General features: G+C 40.8%; 1 protein-coding gene across 8 annotated transcripts in view; it reads left to right on the forward strand.

The window, feature by feature from the left end:
* Positions 1-22,743, forward strand: part of NCKAP5 (NCK associated protein 5) — a 970,240-nt gene that overhangs the window by 289,471 nt on the left and 658,026 nt on the right. The gene's annotated exons all lie outside the window — the stretch shown is intronic.

The raw sequence follows: 22,743 nt of genomic DNA on the forward strand, positions 1-22,743 counted from the left end.
TATTGTCTTGATCTGGTGATTCAGCCCTGAGATGACTTCCCCTACGTCCTTTCCTTTAGCTCTCGTTCAGCTATATGATCCTTCGACTCTGGGAGTTCGGTGAATTGGCCAGAAAATCAGAGCTCCGTCTTCACATTCAGGCTACCTGGCTTTCCCATATTCCTTTGATAGCTCTAGGCATGGACAGCAGAGCTGCAGGGAAAGTGGTAAAAATGGTGATGAAATGCTCTATTTTGTTCCTTCCTTACATAGTCAGTATTCATCTTATATTGTTAACTCTGCACACATAGGGACAAAATATGCATCATCCAGTTTTTAAAAATAGTTGTTCCCTGGGGCACCTTAGCAGCTCAGTCAGTGAAACATCTGCCTTCAGCTCAGGTCATGATCCCTGAGTCCTGGGATCAAGTCCTGCATCAGGCTCCCTGCACAGTGTGGAGTCTGCTTCTCCCTCTGCCTGCCATTCCCCCTGCTTGTGCTCTCTCTCTCTGTCAAATAAATAAATAAAATCTTAAAAAAAAAAATAGTTGTTCCCTAGCACCATGAGAGATGACTAATAAAAATACAAGATACCAACCTAAGATGGGATTTAAGATACAAAAATATTGCTCCTTCAAATGCGAAAACAGGCTTGTCGCTTTTACCATAACATTCTTGCTCAAAGATCATATTCAAAGAATACAGATTTTTAAAAAAAGAAAATGCAAATATGTGGCCACAAAATGACTATCGTTTGTGCAATGTTTGTGGAAGTTCTCTGCTTTGCTAGGTTGGATTTAAGAAACCTTCTTGGAAACTAGACTCCAAGGCATCCTGATTTGTTTTCAGATGTGTGAGTATTGTATGAAATGGATTGAAGAGAAGTCAAGGTCAGAATAGAAAGAAAGAAAGAAAGAAAGAAAGAAAGAAAGAAAGAAAGAAAGAAAAAAGAAACCCTAAGTTTTGGATTTTGGTAATAAGTAATCTCAGGACTGTAAAATCTTTTGACTCAAAAATACAACTCAGGGGCGCCTGGGTGGCTCAGTGGGTTAAGCCGCTGCCTTCAGCTCAGGTCATGATCTCGGGGTCCTGGGATCGAGCCCCACATCGGGCTCTCTGCTCAGCGGGAAGCCTGCTTCCTTCTCTCTCTGCCTCTCTGCCTACTTGTGATCTTTTTCAGGTAAATAAATAGAATCAAAAATACAACTCAGAATGCAAACCCCAATTTGCTGTCACTGTGAGAAAAGCAAATATTTCCAACTGTATCTAAACTATCTTGAAAGCAGAAGTTCAAGGAAAGAATTGCCTCTTGTATGTGATATTAACATCTCCCGTCTTGAGAAGTTCTATCTGTTAATATGAATCATAATAAGATGATTTGTGAGTAGATAGATGCAGAACGTTTTATTCACATCTCCGTACATTTTATTTGCATATAAAGTGGCACATTTGTACTCAACAATAACTAGCCCTGGAGGAGTAATATTTAATAGGAGAATATAATTATCCCAGTCGGGCCATAAACATTTTCTTTAGGGCAATGACTACAGTTTAAGATAGCCTCATAATGACTCTTGTAAAGTACCACACTCTTACCAAATTGAGCTTGAGAAAAAAATTTAAGCTACAAAAATATTATGATTTAATTTGAGTAAAATATCTATTTTCACTTATCCACAGTTTTAGGAGTGATACACATTAAGGTCAATGAGCTATTAAATGTTTAATTTTGATTCTGTGTGAAGACCTCAAGCCATTATTTTAAGTACAAATGTTAAGAACTGTAAATATTTTATTGTATACCGTGTTAACCACCCAGAATTGTTTTATTTTCATCTCCGATAATGACATTATTACAGACACTAGATAGAATACATGTAGTTAATACTTGGGATCATTTAAAGTGTTATATTCAGGATATCTGATCATACGCCTTGCATTCATTGGTTCTGTTTTGACCAAGCAGTTTTTTCTAAGATTTTAGGATGTGTTGCCTAGATAGTTATAATGTCTCAATATTATAGAAGGTGTGTGTGTGTGTGTGTGTGTGTGTGTGTGTGTGTATACACACACACATATGTATAGTCTTATACACAAAGTAGAAAAAACAAGAAGCTAACTTATTTTGTCTGCCCTTCTAATGTTGATAGAGGTTTTCTGTTAGGAATCAGAAGGATTGTGCCATCACATTGCTTTTAGCATTAATAAGACAGGTGATGATTCAGTTATCTTCTATGAATTTCTTGTCTGTTAGTTGATGTATCAGACCAACTCCTGAGAATTTCTTAGGTCAGAAATTCTGGAGATTTTGTTCCTTACCCCAAAATCAAGGAGGCCCAAGTGCTTGTAGGGAAGGGAGTCAGAACAAGTAATGAAGGGAGCCTGAGGTTAAGTGTTATATACTGAGCACAAGGAAGAATTGAGAAGTCAGAGTGATGTGAGAACAGTCATAGCAAATGTCCTGATGTTACCACGACTGGCCGACTTTCAGAGCAACTAAGCTCACAAGTCCAGGGAAGGGACTGATGCACTCTACCTGGGCTAGAGTGTAAGTTGCCTTCCAGCCTTAAAGACTGTGGGAATGCCTCCCCCTTTAGGGTATTAGGTGATATTCCAGTTTGTTCTTTCTGCAACTACTTCATACTTTTGCTGATAGAAGCACATAATTCATGCTTCATATTTGTAGGCTGATTGTACAGGATTCAGTACTACAACTCTTGGATATTTTTCGTATCAAAGTTCAGTTCCCTCGAGTTTGTGAATAACTGCCCTCTAATTGAGAATTCAGTGTCCTTGGCTTGCTCCAAATTTGTTTGAACACAGCCCAAAGTTTCTTTTTAAGGCCAGTCCACGCAGAGCCTTGGCTCAGTGTTGTGCTTCCAGCAAGAGAAGCTTGTTTGTTTGGCAAAAACCTGTGGAGTCACAAGACTTTAAATATTTCCTTTTTTAGTTTGTACTTTGCCAACATCTGGACAATGGATATGGAGAACATTTCTCAGCATATGTTCTTCTGGAAATCCCATACATATTGATAAAGGGAAATTAATTTGGCTACTGTAAAAATGGGCTCATTTTGGCCCCTGAGCCGGTGGGATTTCTGGCTGGAGTCTTCTGCATCAAACATCTCCCTGAGTTGGGGCAGTCCACCAGTAAACCACTGATGGGCCCACTAGATCAGACCGTGGTCTGAATGTGAACATTTCTTCCTTTTGTATGCGTGGAGAGCACCCACTCTCATCCTTCTACACTCAGCCACTCAGCCGCCCCAGAGTGACAGGGCAGGCAATCGCAGTGCCAAACCACTATCAAGAGTCCCCCGGAGGCTGGGACAGCAACTGCAGCATGTGCTTAGAAGTGTGCCCTCGGCAGAGGTCAAAGAGGTTGCTGCCTGTGTTCTCCTCAAGGATTTGGATGGATTCCTTTCGCACATTGAGGTCCTTCATCCATTTTGAGTCTATTTTTGTGTGTGGTGTAAGGAAATGGTCCAATTTCATTTTTCTGCATGTGGCTGTCCAATTTTCCCAGCACCATTTATTGAAGAGGCTGTCTTTTTGCCATTGGACATTCTTTCCTGCTTTGTCGAAGATTAGTTGACCATAGAGTTGAGGGTCTATTTCTGGGCTCTCTATTCTGTTCCATTGATCTATGTGTCTGTTTTTTGTGCCAGTACCATGCTGTCTTGATGACGACAGCTTTGTAATAGAGCTTGAAGTCCGGAATTGTGATGCCACCAACGTTGGCTTTCTTTTTCAATATCCCTTTGGCTATTCGAGGTCTTTTCTGGTTCCATATAAATTTTAGCATTATTTGTTCCATTTCTTTAAAAAAGATGGATGGTACTTTGATAGGAATTGCATTAAATGTGTAGATTGCTTTAGGTAGCATAGACATTTTCACAATATTTATTCTTCCAATCCAGGAGCATGGAACATTTTTCCATTTCTTTGTGTCTTCCTCAGTTTCTTTCATGAGTACTTTATAGCCGCAGCAACATCTTCCTAGGAACAACGCAAAAGGCAAGGGAAGCAAGGGCAAAAATGAACTATTGGGATTTCATCAAGATCAAAAGCTTTTGCACAGCAAAGGAAACAGTGAACAAAATCAAAAGACAACTGGCAGAATGGGAGAAGATATTTGCAAATGACATATCAGATAAAGGACTAGTGTCCAGAATCTATAAAGAACTTAGCAGACTCAACACCCAAAGAACAAATAATCCAATCAAGAAATGGGCAGAGGACATGAACAGACATTTCTGCAAAGAAGACATCCAGATGGCCAACAAACACATGAAAAAGTGCTCCATATCACTCGGCATCAGGGAAATACAAATCAAAACCACAATGAGATATCACCTCACACCAGTCAGAATGGCTAAAATCAACAAGTCAGGAAATGACAGATGCTGGCGAGGATGCGGAGAAAGGGGAACCCTCCTACACTGTTGGTGGGAATGCAAGCTGGTGCAGCCACTCTGGAAAACAGCATGGAGGTTCCTCAAAATGTTGAAAATAGAACTGCCCTATGACCCAGCAATTGCACTATTGGGTATTTACCCTAAGGATACAAACGTAGTGATCCAAAGGGGCACATGCACCCGAATGTTTATAGCAGCAATGTCCACAATAGCCAAACTATGGAAAGAACCTAGATGTCCATCAACAGATGAATGGATCAAGAAGATGTGGTATATATACACAATGGAATACTATGCAGCCATCAAAAGAAATGAAATCTTGCCATTTGCGACAACATGGATGGAACTAGAGCGTATCATGCTTAGCAAAATAAGTCAATCAGAGAAAGACAACTATCATATGATCTCCCTGATATGAGGAAGTGGTGATGCAACATGGGGGCTTAAGTGGGTAGGAGAAGAATAAATGAAACAAGATGGGATTGGGAGGGAGACAAACCATAAGTGACTTTTAATCTCACAAAACAAACTGAGGGTTGCTGGGGGGAGGGGGTTTGGGAGAAGGGGGTGGGATTGTGGACATTGGGGAGGGTATGTGCTTTGGTGAGTGCTGTGAAGTGTGTAAACCTGGTGATTCACAGACCTGTACCCCTGGGGATAGAGTATTATGCCTCCATCAGAAAGGATGAATACCCAACTTTTGTAGCAACATGGACGGGACTGGAAGAGATTATGCTGAGTGAAATAAGTCAAGCAGAGAGAGTCAATTACCATATGGTTTCACTTATTTGTGGAGCATAACAAATAGCATGGAGGACATGGGGACTTAGAGTGGAGAAGGGAGTTGGGGGAAATTGGAAGGGGAGGTGAACCATGAGAGACTATGGACTCTGAAAAACAATCTGAGGGTTTTGAAGGGACGGGGGGTGGGAGGTTGGGGTACCAGGTGGTGGGTATTATAGAGGGCACGGATTGCATGGAGCACGGGGTGTGGTGCAAAAATAATGAATACTGTTATGCTGGAAATAAAAAAAAATAAAATAAAATAAAATTAAAAAAAAAAAAAGAAGAAAGAAAAAAAAAAAAAAAAAGAAGTGTGCCCTCACCGTCTTCCTCTTCCTAGACCCCTGCCCAACACAGTCTTGACACAGGTTTGGTGTTTTAGTCTATGCCTTGTAACTTACACCCTATTGTGTCTGGGACAGCTCTTGCCTTGGGAGCAGTGGTGCCTCATTCCTTCACTGTCTCGCCCATGTATTGATTCAAAATACATTCACTGAGCACCTCATACAGGTCAGGCCCAGTGTCAGATGCTAGGGAGGGAGCAAGGACAGAGCAGACAAAACTCCCTGTCATCATGGACTTGCCACTCTCGTGGGGAAGACACATTATAAAGAAAATGAAGAAGCAAAAAGTATAGAAAATGATAAACGCTGTGAGGAAATAAAACCAGGGAGCGGATAGAGTGTTGTGCTTGTGACTTTGATAAGGTGTTTGGGGAAGACTCTCCTTGGAGAAAAGATCTGAAAGAGGGAGGAAGGAGCCAGAGGGAATGCAAGAGAGGACAGAGGCTTCACAGAGCATGTCATACTTTACTCCACTTTACTTCATGGGGTCCCGGGAAGCCTTGAAGTGTTTGAGCAGGAGAATGAGCTGATGTGACTTGCATTTTAATGGTGTCACTCTGGCTGCTCTGTAGGGCGAGGGCAGAGACAAGGAGACCTGTTTGGAGGCCGATGCAGTCATCCAGGCAGATGGGGATGGTGGGAGGAAGCAGGTGGGGTGGGGAGCTGCAGGGTTCTGCCTGTATTGCAAAGAGGATGTGACCAGCGTTCCTGATGGATTTGGTCTGTCATGGGGAGAAGGAAAGAGTCACAGAAGATGCCAGGTTTGGCTCGGGGTTGGATAGCCAAGGGTAGCCTTGCATGTCTGAAGTGGTGGAGACCAAAGGGGAGCAGGTGATGGGGAGACAGCACCAGGTGAGGAGCTTTAAGTCTCCCCTGCATGTCTTCTGTGAAACAAGGAAATCATCTTAGACACAGGGAATGAGACACTTGAAACAACTTTATAGCAGAGTTCACATTCACTTAATAATGCCTGACTGTTAAGCAGTGTACATTGTTTTCATTCAACCTCCACAAAAGTGTGATGACTCTTATTATTTATAATAATCATTATTACATACTGAGTGGTTGTTCTAATTATATAATTACCACATTATTATAATAATTGTAGTTGTCATTATAGAGTAGATGACTTCTGCGTCATTATTACTACTACTGCTATTTACAGACCAAAAAAAAAAAAAAAAAAAAATTGAGGTTCCAAGATGGTAAATCGCTTGCATCAAGTTCTTTAGCTTATGAACACCAAGTTTTGAACTTTGGTCTGTCTCATTTCAAAGTTGGGTTTTTTAAATGACTAAATGAGTCCACATGGGCAGCAACCTACAAAGGTGATGCAAGAGATTTTTGCTTTTGCTTTTTCCTGAAGCCATTAACCTCTTCGTTTCTGTTGCTCATGAAGCTGTGAACTGAACTTTTATTCATTCAGTCCCCAGCTACAAAGTAATCATCTCCCATACAGCAAGCTCCTGCTGGTTCTGGGGATATGATATTGTGCACATATGCCCCCTACTTTCTTACAGCTTACTCTATTTTTAGCAACAGATATAAAATTATCACTGTGACAAACAGTTCAAAGGAGAGGTCCAGGGCATGGTGAGGGCACTTAATAGAGAAATGTGACCTGGTCTGGAGATGGAATGATGATTTAGCTAAGCTGATACAAGTAGGAGCTATCTAGGGATAGCGAAGGTGGGGAGGGAAAGTATTTCAGGCAGAGAGAACAGTGCAAGGGCCCTGTGGCAGGAAGAAACATTGCACATCCAGCATCCTATCCTAGGAACTTCAAGATGGTCTGTGTCACAGGGGCTTAGAAGCCAGAAGTGGAGGGGCATAAGACAAAAGCTAGAGGTCTCCACAGGCTGACCAGACACAGAACTCTGAGTGGCTTGACCACATAACTTATCATCTAAACTGCCATACTTTAGAGTGCACTAAAATGCTAAATGGGATAGTTTGTTGGCACTACATGTGTGATCCAGATCTGTCCTGGCCAACCTGGAATGATAATCCCACTATTTATGGGCCAATTTAAGAATTTTAGTCCTTATTTATGAGTTGATGGGAAGCCAGTAATAGGTTTAGCAAAGAGGGGAGAGTTCACACGATCAGGTTTGCATTTTAAAGGATCATGCTGAATTTACTGAACAGCACTGACCAACGTCCATTTTCTAGATGATGTGTTTTGCGTGTTTTGTATGTGTTGTGTTGTGTTTATGGTAACATAAAATGTTATCATTGGAAAAGCTAAATGAAGGGAGCAAGGAACTCTCTGTTCTAATTGTACTTCTTATGAGTTTTCATTTATTTCAAAATGAAAAAAAAAATTAAGCTTACTCTGGCTGCTGAGAAGATAAGAGCCAAGCCAACTGGAAACACAGGATTCAGAGGGGAGGCTAGTTCTGGAGACCACGCAAGATCTGAGGGCAAAATGATACGACGGCACTGGAAATAAGTGAACTGATTTGAGAGATACTTAAAATGCAAAGATAGCAGGTTACTCTGAACTTCTCATCTCTGTATGTTCACTGAGATTTCTACCAGGAGAAATGCTTGAAGAAGGGCAGGCAGCGGACATTGGGGCTACCCTTATTTTATTATTATTTTTTTTTACGGATTCTATATATATATTTTTTTATATAAAAAATAGAGAGGGAGAAAGAAGAAGAGAGCACAAGCAAGGGGAGGGAGAAGTAGACTCCCTCCCCTTGAACTCCCTCCCATGAACAGGGAGCATGATGCAGGGCTCTATCCCAGGACCCTGGGATCATGAACTGAGCCAAAGGCAGCAGCTTAACCGACCGAGCCACCCAGGTGCCCCGGGGCTGCCCTTCTAACAACCACCTTCCTCCTGGTCTTCTGAGGGCAGTCAGAGTGGTGCCAGGAAAAGCAAATTCATTCATCTCGCTAGCTCTCTTCACGTCTTTCTAGGGAAACAAGATGACATCTCCCCAAACCAAAGGCCACAAAATGGTAATAACAGGGTTTGAACTTACCACATACAATTAAAATATACCCTTTCTCCTTTTTATGGATCGAGAGAAAGAAGTGGAAAGGGAAGGGTTGATAGGACATTTTTAGATTAAGGAATGAGAGGTAGATAAGGAAATGTGCTCAAAATAAATTGCTTTTGAGAAAAAAAAAATGCTTGAGAGTTATTTTGGGGAGAGCATATTTTATACTATTCAGAATAAGAGAAAGCCACCAATCCTGAAAAACGTCCAACAAGAAATATTTTGGTGTTTACTTATTTTTTACTTGCTTGAGTATATTCGGAGATTTTTCTAAACTTTAGCTCTTCTTTGTTATGTGTCTTATTTCTCCTAAGTCCTTTCCAGTTGGTCAGGAAGTTAAGTCCTGATAAAATGAATCACCTTCACCACCACCAAGAGATTGTTGTCTGCATTGTTTTTTTTAACAGTATGAAGGTGGCAGGAGTCAGGAAGAGAAGGAAGTGTCTTCACATTTAGCAATCTCTGGGGCTGGTATTTCTCATGATCGAGAGAACGCAGATGGCAATACAGTGTGCAGTGTCCTCAGGGGCCGTGCCGGGCTTTGGGAATGTGGGGAAGTGGCTGATATTGGCGCACTATGGCTATAGCATTGTTCTTCAAAGTTTCCAAGAAATACTCCCACCCCAAACGATGAAATGCAGATTTTGTGTTTTGTCATACTAGGTTGGTTAATAAAATAAATGGATAGGGATTTAGATATTGGGATGATTTCTAAATAGTATTCTCCAAATAAAGCTTTATATAAGAATGGGCCCCTGCTTACCAAATAGTTATATTCCAGAAGGCACTTGTTTGAAATTTGGAATGGATTTCTTTCAGCTTATTGAAGCATAATTGGCAAATACAAGTTGTGTGTGTATGTGTATGTGTGTGTGTGTGTCTGTATATACACTAGAGTTCTACCTTGTCAACCAAGGAAATCCTACCATTTGCAACAACATGGAAGGACTAGAAGACATTATGCTAAGTAAAATAAGCCAGACTCAGAGGCACCTGCATGGCTCAGTCAGTTAGGCATCTGACTCTTGATTTTGGCTCCGGTCATGATCTTAGGGTTGTGGGGTCAGACTCTGTGCTGGGCATGGAGCCTGCTTAACATTCTCTGTCTCCATCTCTGTTTGCCACTCACATCTGTCTGTCCTTCTCTTTAAAAAAAAAAAGTAAAACACAGAAAAACATTGCATGATTCCACTTACATGTAGAACCTAAAAACATTAAGCCTCACATCCCCAAGGATTTTCCCAATACCCTTCCTGCCTTCAGTTACTTCACTTCCTTTATCCCCGGTGATCTTTTTAGTCTATTTCATCTCAACTCTCAAGCCACATCCTGACCACCTTCAAAGTCACAGTGTGATCATCCCACCTGGAACCACATCCTTTTGTCCTCCCAGATGACTTTGAAAAGCATCCCCAACCTTATGGAGGACTTTAAATCTTTGGTTCTATCACTGCTATTTCTTTCCATTGTCCAATTTAACTTCTTTAAAAATAAAGCCATTCCGCCTATCCCTATGCCACAGTTAAATTAGAATCACTTGGGTTGGGGCGCCTGGGTGGCTCAGTGGGTTAAGCCGCTGCCTTCGGCTCAGGTCATGATCTCAGGGTCCTGGGATCGAGTCCCGCATCAGGCTCTCTGCTCAGCAGGGAGCCTGCTTCCTTCTCTCTCTCTCTCTTTGCCTGCCTCTCCATCTACTTGTGATTTCTCTCTGTCAAATAAATAAATAAAATCTTTTAAAAAAAAAAAAAAAAAAAAAAAAAAGAATCACTTGGGTTGGTACCCAGGTTTTTGTATTTTTCAAAGCTCTGTGGTGAGTATGATGTGTAGCCAGGGTTGAGAACCAGTGCTCCATGTTCTGAACATCAAAATACCTAGTTCTCTAGTTGATAGGTAAGAAATCTCTAAGCATTAATAATAATTAATACTAAGTACTGGTAATTAATTAGTAATTAATACTAAATAGTAATATTATTATAGTACTTATATAGTATAATACTATATAAGTGTAGTATAATATGCAAGTATAGTATACTACTTAGTGTTATAATTAGTAATACTAAGTAGTAAATAATACTAAGTATTAGTATGGGTTTTAAGAGGGCCATTCTAGAAACAGAGTATTGCTTAATAACTATAGCCTCAGGAATATGAATTGCTTTAACCGGTGAGAGATTTTTGGTCTATGCTTCACACATCTCCCTGTAACAGGTCATCTCCTCCCTAGGGGCTGCTTAAAGGCTTAGTGCTTGTCATTGTAAGAGAGTGGTTCTCAAATGATGCTTCTGTGGTATAATCACTAAGATCATCTATAGCAGGCAACCTCCAGATCTCTATCTTCCTTCCTGACTTCTCCCCTGACTTTTGCATATCCTGCTGCCTACTTATCACTTCCTCTCTTATCCAATCAATCGGAGACTTCTGGTAGATTTACCTGTTAGTTATATTCCAAACCTGGATGTTTCTTCCAATACCTACCTTTGCCATTCCACTCTAAGCCCTTTCATTCATACCTAGATACCCTCCTCTGTGGTCACCATGCTTTCACCTTTGCGGGGTGCACTCTTACTGCAGTGCACTCTTTCCTAGTCTTTCTCTAACAGCCAGACTGATTCTTTAAGAAGGTAAATCAGGTCACATCACTGCCTGCTCTGAACTCTTTATTGAATTCCCATCTCTTGCTTAAAGAGTTCACATTCTTCCCAGTGCCGACAAAGCCATAGATGATCTAGCCCCTGCCTGCCTCTCCTCACACAGTGGTCTTTCTGTTCCCTAGACATACAAGATATATTTCCTGTCACAGGGCCTTTGTGATGACTGTTTCTACCCTACACCCTCAATTCTTTACTTCATGATTTCTTGGCTTCTTTCCTATTCGTTTTGGTCACCACTCAAACGTCTTTAGCCCAAGAATTATCCTAACCACTCTTCTAAAAGATCCACCCTTCCCTCCAGTATCTGGCCGCTTAGCATGATTTATTTCTTTAAATCATGTCCAGGCGTGAGTTGGAGGGGGCTTACCCTGTTGCTCTTACCCTGATGCTCTCCTGACTGTACGTATCACATTGTCACATTGATTGTGACATTGCATCGGCAGTTTGAGATTGTCCTGGGTGGGGTTATTTACACTATGGCAAAATCTATAAATCAAGGGCTCCCTCACCAAAGCTTGTTGGATATTTATATTACTGCTTCTGACTAATAACATTTTTTTCCTTTCATGTCTGTCTAACTTAAACATAATAATATTTTTTGGTCTTATTCAGGGTAGCCATATAGCCTGGGAACCCAGACAAAAGCACATGATGGCTAGTATGTTGTACTACATCACGCTGCATGCTTTGTCTGGTGACATAACATGATGGGTTTAATGTGTTATTCCTCATGAGTGGCTCAAAGCGCCACAGAAGTTGTAAGGCGTGCAGTCATTAGCACAGCACACATGTCAGTCACCACACCCATATGCATGACCATGGAAGATTTGTGTCTCTGAGTTCTACTGAATAAACCATCACCTTCAGTACTCCTCAGAAGATGACATCAAGGGAGTTTACATCTGGTGAACCTGCAGGCCACTTTACAGGGTCACTTCCTCCCATCTAGATGGGGAGATTGTCTTCTCACCCGCTTCACACTGTTCTGTCATGAAGAGATGGCATGCGTCCTGTGGGAACCACTGTGGTGACCTTCTCCTAGCCTGTCAAGTGTGGGCACTAATTAATCACAACAAGATGAAATCTGTCCAAACATCCCCAGTGTTCTCAGCCTTTTGGGCCATCTGAACAAAGAACACAGTGACCTCTGGATTTTTTTTGTCTCTCAGCAAAAAAGAGGCACAGCTCAGGGATGCAGGAGCTAAACGATCCCACCCAGAGCATGCGCAGTGCAGACTGGGAGGTAGATGCATGGGCAACCATTATTGTGCAATAGTCACAAAGCTGTCGGTGACTTTCTAAAGGACAAAATATCTTTGAGAAAAGCATAGTAGCTGAAGGCTGGTTGAGGACAGCCATCCAAGCTGTCCTGGGTTCTCTGAGTCTGGCTTGCACACATGGTTCTGGGTGGGATGGGCATGATTAGCTTGGAAAGAGGTAGAAAGCAGGCTTTTCTCTTGTCTCCTCCTAATTGACCAATTAGGAGGGCACATTCTACTTCCTCCCTTTCTGTCCCCAAGAGCAGTTTTTATCACAACATGGTTCATGCCTCCACTTCATAGATCAGCTGTGATACTAGCCACAATGTAGGTTCCTGGGTCCCACCCCAGACCTACTACATCAGAATCTCAGTAGACATTGGTTTTCTTCCTCTCTCTATTTCCTCTCCCCTGGAGGCCCCCCCAAAAATGTGTTGGCTCCTGTTTTATTCTTCCATTCATCAGTCAGTGCTTACAGTGATTAAATTGAAGCTTATGAAATTGCTGATATGTGGCCGTGTTGGAGTGGCAAAACTGGCAGCTTAGTGTGGTGTTCTAAAATGCTGGAAAAGCGAAGACCAAAAAAAAAAAAAAAAAGAGGTCTTTGACCACAAGGAGTTCAGATTGTGGGTGGAGAGACACACAGGCATGTGGTGTGGGTGCTGTGGTAATAAACAGCTGGTAAGTTTTTTGTTTTTGTTTTTGTTTTCAGCTAGTAAGTTTTTACAAGGCACTTGAACACCAGTGTTCAAATAAATACAGATACTTAAAAATCATTTAGATAAATTTTTAGGTGACAGATCGATAACAGGCTATCAAGGGAAGTTAGCATAGCACTCCCCGAGCTTGATGTTCAGTAAAGTGATGATTTTCAGTGGTGGGTCCCCAAGGATGGGGAAAATAGGAGTATTAAGGTCACCTGAAGGTCTCTTTTGAATTACATTCTTCTCATCCCACGGGGGCATCTGCTGAATTGCTCTAAGCAAGCGAGCCCATTCCCTCACCCCTTAGAAGCACTGCCTGAAGGAGTAACCATTTGTGAGGAGAGTGAGCCATAGTCTTCCAGTGTGTGGACTCAGAAAAAAGAATTGAGAGCTGCCGCTTACTTGCAGAGTGACAAGTCAGAGACAGGTGCTATCTCCGGCCTGGATGGTCACTTCTTATGTTGTTATATTTTGACACTTTTACAGCCATGTGTAGAATGTAAGAACTATTGATCTGATGGGATAAATGAGTGTGGCTGTAGGAGATAACAAGGATAGATTTGATCCAGTGGTCTTTGTCATTCATTCAGAAGTGGCTGGCAATTCATGAAATTGACAATGGTAAGGAAAAAAGGAAAAAGGAAAGAAAGACCTGCGAAAACCTGTGACCACACCTAGAATGGCTCAGAAGAAGCCAGTGACATAGAATGGAATGGAAATAAAACCATTTGGTCATGTTCTTTGGGAGATCTGGAAACAACAATGCTCCTTGAGGATATGAGCTGGCCACTGGGACAGAGAAGAAAACAGGAGCTCAGTCAGGCACAAGAAGTAAAATGCTTAGATGCTAGAATGGCTGGTCTTTTTCAAAATATGCTTCTAGAATCCCACTTAATCCCATCCTTCCACAAAGAAATCTTGTCTACTCTACCAGTAGGGATTATCTCCTCTCTGAACTCATTATTTTCACTGTTTAATGTCACCCAACTTACGTTTAATAAGGTCTCCTGTGAGTCATTCATTACCTCTTTCTTGGCTTTGTCAACTAGATTGTAAAGGGGTATCCAGGGCTATTTTTGTAAGTCAAAACAATTGCATTATATTGGATTCAGTGCAATGAGAATAGAGTCTTAATAAGTATTTATAGAATGTGGAGAGAAGAGGAAGAAAAGAAGACTGAGACTCCCAATGTTTAAAATATCATGAGTTGTTTTTTGTTGCTGTTTTTTTGAGGTTTGTAAAACCTAGTTTAGCCAGAGAAAATTACTTTTGAGGGGAAATAAATTCTTTGAACCTTCCTTAGGATGAAGAGAATAAGACCTGTTTCTCATTCCTACAGTGATAACTAGAATTTATTATCCTTCATTTAAGCAGAAGTCATTTAACTCCAAGCTATAAAAAAATTGCAGTCAACTCCAAATAATTATGAATAATTTTCTATTACTATGATCTGATGTAATTCTCAAATGCTTGACCTTTGCTTTATGTAAAAGCCAGCCTTTGTGTGCATGTCAGCTGATATAATTAAAAAAAAATAATTTGCTTGCCAGGGAATATGTATTTTGGGAAGTTCAGTGACGACCAAGTGTGCAGGGCATCTGGTGGGGTTTGGCTTTCCAACCCCAGGAAGCTAAAATAACCAGAGAATTGCCAATAGTGGTCACTGTATTTACCTCCGAAACCAAACTTTTAAATGTAATTTTACATCTATAGATATAGATCGATTTTTTTAAAATAAGCTCTCCACCCAATGTGTGGGGCTTGAACTCACAACCCTAAGATTAAAAGCTACATGTTCTAGTGAGTGAGCCAGCTAGCTGTCCCCTGAAAACCAAATTTTTAAAACCAAAGACCATGTCAATGTTTCTAGAACGGTAGCTGGTATGATGCTTTTTAAATTGATTTATATTCCCTAAATCATCTAGCCTACTTATGGGATGGCACAAAATAGGGCAAATATCAGTGAAAGGTAGTTTAGAAACTAAGTGAGATTAGTATTTTAAATAACTAGCTGTTCTTCCCCCAAGTTAACATGTATAGCATTTATCAGTTGCTAATTACAAACTGAAGAATCACCTTGTCAAAAGACACGATATCTTTTTCACACTGGCTCTAGATTTTCTTAATTATTTCCCCTTCCTGATATCGAACAGAAGCCTATCTGTCTTAGTAGAAATAAATTAATGGCTGCCACTGAGCATATTAACGATGTTTGGTGAAAAGACGGCTCCTCCGTCTCTGATCCTAGCAGCCCAGCCCACTTGTTCAATTAGCTCCCCTTCACACAACAGATGAAGATTCTTAAATGTCAAAAGTCATGAAACTCTTCATTCTTCCTTGATCCAAAGTCCAAGCCTTCAAAGACCAAAGCAACCCACTGTTTTTATGCTTTATTAAAAATAGCTCAGAGGCATGGATTCACAGCCCAAGGGACATATTTCATAATTTTTTTTCTCCTGCAACTTAACCTTGTGTTCTTTTTAAAGAACAAAGGAGAAAATGTTTCATAAACTTCTCATTATTTCTAGAAGATTCTCTTTTCCTGTAGATTCACTTTTTTTTACTTTACTTTTATTTATTTATATTTTTAAATTAAATTTATTTATTTTCAGCATAACAGTATTCAGTATTTTTTCACCACACCCAGTGCTCCTGTAGATTCACTTTTTAAAAAATGTATGCAATGCAACCTTTCTCTCTGTGGCGCAAGTGACTTGAGGGAGGAGAAAGAAACAAGATGGCTAGTTAAATTCTCATGATTTTATGTTATATTAGCAACTTCGATTTTTTTCTTAGCATGGAACAATAGCTGGGTCATACAGCAGGGGGAAAGTGGCCTTCTATGTTGAGGCACATTTCTCTTGGAAAGGAGGAACACTTGCCTACAGTAAAAGAGGGATTTCTTGGGTTCTAGTCCTGTGGGTACTACCAGATACTTAATATTTCTTTTGCTTCAGCAAATCTCTTATCAGTTCCTTGGTTTTCTTATATATCAAATAGAACCTGATACTCGTTATCGCTGCTGGAATGCTGTGGGAATGAACGTTAATTGATCAGTGATGGTGCAGTAGGATTTAATCTCTCAGAATGAGAGCTGCGCTGTAGGACAGGGGTGCATTATCTGGTTGCTAGTATATGGGTCAAGGCCTTCCTAGGCCGTGGATGCTTATGTAATTTACTCTATTGTGAATGAGCTGGAATGCTGAGTTAGACCACGCATGTGCATTTTTTCTTAGCAGAATGTCATCATTAGTAGTAACTGGCATGTTTTTATAGGACTCTTGTCTCTTGGAAAACTTACTGGACGATAGCATGTTGTTAACATTTTGCGCAGGACTTCAGTCTTTTTTTTTTTTTTTTAAGATTTTATTTATTTATTTGACAAACAGAGCTCACACGAAGGCAGAGAGGCAGGCAGAGAGAGGAAGGGAAGCAGGGTCTCCGCTGAGCAGAGAGCCCGATGCAGGGCTCGATTCCAGGACCCTGGGATCATGACCCGAGCCGAAGGCAGAGGCTTTAACCTACTGAGCCACCCGGGTGCCCCAGACTTCAGTCTTTTATACCATTAGAAACCAAATGCCTGGGAGGATAAACTGTTATTATTTTTTTTCCTAACCAAATTATTAAATTTAGAAATTTGACTTAAACAAAAAAATTCAAGAAACCAATCAGTTTTTCCTTTAATCCTTCCTTTTAAATTTCCTGAGAATCTTTACTATTACTTACTAACATTTAAATTCAGACTGCTTAAAAATTAGATTCGACCATGTATGGTTGATGGAATAAAATATGTTTGAATATCTGAGTATAGCACATATCATAGCATTTGTTTATAGTCGAAAGAATCAGATGCTAACTTTGAAGGCCAATTTGTTTAGGTTTATGTGTTCTCTGCTATAGCATGAAATTATCGTGAGCATGTTCCATCTTTTCCGAGGAGATTGATTATTGGTATAATAAGGATATTAGTTTACTGCAGCTGCCATAATAACATACCACACACTGAGTGGTTTAAACAGCAGAAATTTATTTTCTCACAGTCCTGGAGGCTGGAAGTCTGAGATTAAGATGGCAGCAGATCTGGTTCCTTCTGTAGCCTCTCTTCTTGGCTCGCAGATGGCCATCTTCTCACTGCGGGTTCCTGTGGTTGTGTCTCTCTGTGTGTCTGCATCTGATGATTCTCTCTGGGTCCTGATCTTCTCTTCGTAGAGGGATGCCCCTTGTATTGGGTTAAGGATGACTCTAACAATACCATTTTAATTCAATCACCTCTTTAAAGACCCTGTCTTCAAACACAGTTCTGTTCTAAGGTATTGGGGACTGGTATGGATCTTGGTAGGATGCAGTTCAGCCCCAAACAATGAGGAAAATTCTACATCAGTCTGGTTTAAACCCATTCCGGTAACAAGGACGTGTCGCAGAGCATTCCTGCAGAGCTCCAGTTTATCAACCTGCCTCTTACAGTGGCCTTGAATTTGGAACACCCAGGACATGAGAAATCTCAAGCCTGTGAGGACTCTCAGGCCAGAGAAGTTCAGATGCAGTTCAGACAGTGCAATTAAACAGTGACAGAGCTAAATTGAAAACGCAGGTATGCTACGTGTGCAGAGTATGTCCTGTAGAAAATAAAAGTTGTCCATTGTAGTGATGTAAGTTGCATTCTTCATAACAGTAAAATGAAGAAGATAGGGATGGAGCTGGGAGAGGAGCAGGGACTGAATGGCCTAACCTCTAATATAGCCACAAGGGTTTGGCTGATTTATGACAAGAGCCTCCCAAGGGTCTGACACTTGTAGTTGTCTAGTATTTGCTGTAACAGCCTCATTTATGTGTCTCTACTAGACACCTAGGATCCTGGGGCCAAATCAGGGTGACATGATGTCATGAATGCCTGCTGTGTTCTTGAAGCAGTGGGAAGCATTTGGGGGCACAGCGCCACCAGACACAGGCCGACTGCATGTGAGTTTCAGAGGGGGCCTCAGTCTTCGCCATTTTGGCAGCTAAAGAGAAGTCATTCCTAAAAACCATAACCCTTCATTCTACAAATGAGCTATTTCAAGGCCAGAGTGATGGGGGAACTTAATCCAATATCCCAGTTTATTCTGGGCTCCTCTAGAATTAGGACTGCTATCTTATTGCCCTGAGTGTTTCTCCCTCTCACTTCAGCTCGATGACTCCATTGATCTTCAAAATGATTATCCATGCCTTTGCTTCTAATACATTTTCAACTTGGGGTTCATGTGTTTCCCGTGACAGTTCACCATAGTGAATAGCTAGGTGTGGCATTCTCTTTGATTGGAGACATTACAGAGACAACTGTATCAAAGGACAAAATCCTCATGAAGTTCAATTGTTGTGTTAAAGCACGTTTGTTGACACTGTTTGCACATGGAGGGGTTAAAGAAAAGAAGAAAGCATGGCTTTTGACCCAACGGACCTGGGTTTGAGTCCCAGCTCAGCCACTTGCTTGCTGTTGGATAGAACACAAATGACATTCCTTGTCTGCACATGTTTCCTTATCTGAATGAATGCTAACAATAATCGCCTACCCACATAATGGTAGGGAATTGCAAAATTATATGTTTTATTGAATTTAATGTCAGGTACACCCAAGACATTCAGTAAATGGTATATACCTCCTCACTGCTTTTCTCTTGAAGCTCAAGAAATTATGGCTATTTTAGTAGACAGAAGGTGTGATTTTTCAAACTTCTATGTTGGTAGAATGTCTCCACCGCTTTATTCTTGGAATATCAGACACTTAAGACCATAAAATGGAAAAATTTCTATCTACTTCAGTGCTGACAGATATAATAATCAGCAGTGTCTTAAGAGCAAAATGCCTTGAAAACCTCCAAATACAATATTAAGTGTCAAATGTGAAGCCGGACTAGCCTGCTTTAAGAAAATTTATATCCCACTTTTTGTACAAAGATTAGCATAAAAAATCAATTTGGGGAACTGAAATAGAAAATAAAGTATCAGTTCTAATTACTTCACTTAGCAAAGTAATTCTTAAAGATGGCAATAATTTTCATAATAGGCAATTGATTACAATAGTAATGTGAGGAGTGGATAATTATTTAAACTCAGCTTTTAATGGTTTTTTTTTTATGACAACACAGAATATGTAAAAATAAAGATATGTATGCACAATCAATATATCATTAGGCTAAAATTTTTATTTGACTTTTTTATGGTTTCTTATTCTATGCATTTTTATAGAGCAAGTGACAGGTTTAAAATGAAGGAGATTTACAGTAAAGGGAAAATACATTCAGGATTAGGGAGCTTTTCTTTTGGTGATTCCCAGCCCCCAAACACCAGACTGATTTTCAGATCCCTCTCTACATGAATGATATTATCCACAGTCTTTGTTGGTACGTGTTTGTTCAACTAAAGGCAGGGGGGAAGTGTATTCGTCCCAGCGAGAGCACCAATTAGTGGTCAAATAGGAAGAATTACAGAAATCTAGGAACCAAGATCTAGGTTATTTTTCTGTTGTGAGGGATAGCTATTTGCTTGTTTGAAGTTAAAAAAAAAAAAAAAAGAAAGAAAGAAAGAAAAAGAGAAAAAAAAATGCTTTGATTAATAGGAGTGAGAGGGGAAGGGACTCTAACACAGTGTCTGTAGATCACAGAGAAGATCTTCTCTCTTGCCTCCCAGCCCCATTGAGACGTCTCACAGATGATGCAACAAGCTAGATGGGTTACCTTCCCCCTCTGCGCCTGCATTTGGGCATCTGCCAAATGTGGAGGACAATAAGGCTCACAGCACTGGGCCACAGAGAACTTATGGAAGAGAGCTTATGTAAAACACTTAGCACGATGCATGCCATGCAGTTAGCACTCTGCAAATGTTTGCCTTGATTAAGGAAGGTAGTGAACAGTCACAAGGAAACGAGCATGTGCTTGAATTTCTATACATCTTCGATTCACAGCAGAGACCCAGCTCAGCCAGGGTTTAGAGGAGCTGATCTCCCTTCTCAAGATGAAAAATCTAACATCAGTAAGCTCTCTTCTGCCCTGCACCAGTGTGGGGGGCCCCCTAATTCAGGAATTTTACTAATGACTTTCTGGCAAAGCGTCTGGTGCTCCGCACTTTCATTAGCAATCCGCTATTATTTCTCCTGTGAGATGCGCAGCGGTCCTCTTGAAGGGCATGGTTATGAATGGGGAACAGCTTGATAACAAAGCCACATCTACATGCACTCCACTGAAGGAAACTCTTCTTATGTGCAAATGTGGAGAAATAGTAACGGCTCAGTGTAGAGTGAGAGAAGCAGCGTGGACTTGGAGTTGGGAGCTGGACTGTCATAGGGCTGATCTTCACTCTGCGTCTCACTGCCTCTGTGACCTCAGACACGTTGTCCAACTCTTGGGGGCTATCACTTATGAAAAAGGGGACATGATAGCTACCTCCTGGGAAGATTCAATGAAATAAGATTGTGAACGTAATGTGCCGGAGCTGACATCTATCCCTCCATGACAGATCATTTAACTGCCACTATCATGAGCATTGCTGTGCCAGTTCACTGCTAAAGAAGGGTGGCTAAGCTTTATAGAGCACCAGCTTTTACAAGTATTCATTAATTCTCGCGATCCTCTTAAAATCCGTATGAGGTAGGAGTCATATTCTTATAATTCCCATTTTACAGATAAGGAAACTGAGGCACAAAGTGGCTGAAGGGCTTTCCTAAGATTAAAAAGCTAGTGGATTACAGAACTAGCCCTGACCCCAAGCTGGGTGACTCCAGCATCCACATTCATACCACTGAAATAAACCATCCCTGAAGGATGATCACTGGCTTTCCCTCCTCCTCTACTTCTCCTTCTCGGACTAAATTGGGTCCCTTCCATAGCACTTATCACAATGCCTTGTCTAGATTCACATATGCACATGGCTCCGTGGGGGGCTGCGAGATCCTTCCCCATCTTGGTCACTTTCAGTTTCACAAGGTACCTACCAGATGCTGCCTCTCACCAGGTAGGGGAGCCACAAATAGTATAAAAATCGAGGCAAAGAAGATGGGAGAAGTTTTCTCTGATAGGACGGTCTTGTCACATGGTGTTTAGCAATGCAGTCTGATTGACTCTCAGGACGTTTTCAGACATGATGATGGTAAGCCTTGAAGGAAGATGGGAAGGTGGTAGATTGCCACCACTCCCAACACTACTAATTCAGTGATGTTGAAAAAGTGACAGCATGTGACTTACATGGATAGTAGTTACAGGAATGAATGGCCACTATGCATTTCTGTGTGACTTCACTTCCACACTGTATTTGTTGAGTTTGTCAAGGCCATGGCTTTTCCTAGTTGTGGGAGGAAGGGGAGAGCGTTGGTTACGTATCAAGGACTGAGCAGGCTTCAAACTCAGACCCAGGAACTCTATAATCTGCTTTTCCAACATACTAGTTCTCATTCATGACCTCTTCAAATTCCAAGGTCTTAAGTAAAAATAAATAAAAATATAACTTTATCTACATATTGTCATTCCCCCCCCCCTTTTTTTTTTTGTCTGAACGACTCAAAAATGAATTAGCCACCTATGGTCTATAAAACTCTTGAGGTGTTAGAGCAATAGAAAGTGTATTTTCTGCACCAACTCTGGGAAGATTTAAGTTGTAGAGGCTTTGTATTCATTCTGCTAGTTAATATTAAGGGATAATTCGAGAACCAGTGACAAATTTTAGGCCCATCATGAATTATTCCAAAAAAGAACTAGCAAGGAGTCCCATGGTTGGGTAATAGAAACTTTTTTTTTTTTTTTAACCAGAATTTTCTCTCAAAAGGGAACCTTTTAGAGAAATGGTGTCAAGTGATCCACTGCTGTAGTGATGGATTTACTCCTGAGATGCCTAACCCACAGCCCATGCATCTACCTTGCACTGAATATTGACCTGCTGTCTGACTGAGTATGTCATTTAACCTCTCACCTAAGGTCACCCATCTGTGAAGTGAGAGAAAGGTTACATTCCTTCCCCAGAAATAAAACAAAGAAGTAGAAGAAGTACTTAAAATTTTTACTCTGGAACACTAGAGGCCAAGGGATATATGCGTGAATATACGTTTCTATTTACTTTATCATTAACCCCCAAATCCTTTAATTTTTTTTTTGTTGTTGTTGTTGTTGTTGTTGTTGTTGTTCAATTGCATGCAAAATATTTCTAACGTGTTCAAGTCTCAAGCACAGGCAGGTCAATCATTCCATCTATCTGGGCTGACTGGATGATTGTTGCCTCAGGGTCAATATTCTCAAAATCCTTTCCCTGTATAAGTCACTGGGAACAACCACTCAGTTAACTGGTGCTGGGAAAAGCAATGACATTTGTTTCTTTGGCTGAAATGAGGATCTCATATTGAGCATTGACTCTTTCTCCTAAAAATGGGATATTAGACCTGAATCTGGTTAATGAGGTGCCTCAGTTCATTGGATTCTGGTTAATAGGGACTTGGCGGTATTTATTTAGAATGCAATGTTTCATTTGGTACTCGCTAGTGTTTAGAAGGCAATCTCTTTAGCATAGAGAGGCAAAGTTGTGTTAAAAAATAATTCAAGAGGAAATGTTACATTGACCATGTTTTGTCAGGGCG

Source organism: Mustela erminea, chromosome 8 (genome assembly GCF_009829155.1).
Source record: "Mustela erminea isolate mMusErm1 chromosome 8, mMusErm1.Pri, whole genome shotgun sequence".
NCBI classification, from domain to species: Eukaryota; Metazoa; Chordata; class Mammalia; order Carnivora; family Mustelidae; genus Mustela; species Mustela erminea.